We start from the raw sequence: 1,571 nt of genomic DNA, 5'->3' as shown, positions 1-1,571 counted from the left end.
TGTTGACAAAAAGTTTACAGCACCTGGTATTCCCAGGCGGTCTCCCATCCAAGTAGTAACCAGGCCCAACCCTGCTTAGCTGCCGAGATCTGATCAAAAGAGAATTGCAAGAATCGCCCAATTTCACAGGCGGGCCACAAACAGGCAAATAACAAAAAGCATCTCGGAACGCACAACTCGTCGGTCGTTGTCAGTGGATTGTATTGGCGGGAAGAACAAAAATATCGTCTGCAGGGTAATCGAAGTCGCCGCATCTAATGTCAAGTCACAGGTGAGCTGCCTTGTTAAACCCTAAAAATAAATAATAACACGATTGCGTTAAAAATACCCATTAAGCCATTTGTTAAGATTTCCCCATGTGGACCTGTTGTCACTCTTACCCTGATGGTTGCTGATATTTCCAGACACTTTTTCGGTCTTATCTGAGGAATTTTATCATTTACATCAGAATGGCCATATTCTGAGGCCAGTTTAGCGTTCATTCAATGACGATTTACTACTCTTTTCCATTGAAGGCCATATTGAGGTTAAATCAATGACTGGAGTTTTTCATTGATAAAAACAAATGACTATTGAAAGTGCAAGTCGGTATGGTGCATAAATTTACTGGTCTCTGTGGTGATTTTAGAAGGCTGTGCCTATTTCTACTTTTACCCCATACTCTTTAACCCGATACCCAGGTACTGTGCTGTAGTCAGGATGGCCGAGCGGTCTAAGGCGCTGCGTTCAGGTCGCAGTCTCCCATGGAGGCGTGGGTTCAAATCCCACTTCTGACACTAAGGAGTCATGCTGCTTTGCAGTAATAATAAGATGATGAAATAACAACTTCACACAGTGAAATAATAATTTATAATAAACACTCTCAAATGCAAACCTTCTGGAGCTGAGCAAAGATCAACGAAAATAAGAAAACAGCTGTACTTAATTACAAATGAATGAGGGGAACATTTCATATCATTGCATTATAATGAGTTACTGCATTTTCTTTCAGTTGTAAAATTATTACTTTCTGTAGGCTATGCCTGGTGGCCCTTTCACTCCTAACAAGACTGTTGTCGTGGCCGAGTGGTTAAGGTGATGGATCGAATCCTGCTGACAAAAAAACTGCATTTTCTTGACCCCTCCGGGGATTTCAAGACCATTAGTTGTCCATTTGGGATAGGACTGCAGGCCATCTATCCCACCTCACACCTTAACACACCTGGTTATCCATCCTTCAAGCTCTGTAGGCCACAGTAGCATAGGTTACAGGTTTGTAGTCAAGCCACAGATTTCAGGTGAGATCTCATGATACACTCAACAATACAACAACAAGATTCTCATGATTAACCATTAATCCATTTGCTAAGATTTCCCCCATTTTGACATGTGGAAACCTGTTGTCACTCTTACCCTGACGGATAGCTCCAGGCACTTTTTGGTCCTATCTGAGGCATTTTTAAATTCATGTCAAAATGGCCATATTCTGAAGACACTCTTAAGTTTTTCTCTTACGACCACACAGGCCTGAGTACGCATGATCTCGTCTGATCTCGGAAGCTAAGCAGGGTCGGGCCTGGTTAGTACTTGGA

General features: G+C 42.3%; 1 non-coding gene across 1 annotated transcript; it reads left to right on the top strand.

Annotated features, from left to right (window-relative positions):
* The first annotated feature begins 693 nt into the window (after positions 1–693).
* On the top strand, positions 694–776 carry trnal-cag (transfer RNA leucine (anticodon CAG)). The gene has a single exon. It is a non-coding gene; the product is annotated as a tRNA-Leu (tRNA).
* Positions 777–1,571: the final 795 nt, after the last annotated feature.

The sequence above is a fragment of the Oncorhynchus masou genome, unplaced genomic scaffold (genome assembly GCF_036934945.1).
Source record: "Oncorhynchus masou masou isolate Uvic2021 unplaced genomic scaffold, UVic_Omas_1.1 unplaced_scaffold_17493, whole genome shotgun sequence".
Taxonomy (NCBI): Eukaryota; Metazoa; Chordata; class Actinopteri; order Salmoniformes; family Salmonidae; genus Oncorhynchus; species Oncorhynchus masou.
This window is presented reverse-complemented; position numbering and strand designations above follow the sequence as displayed.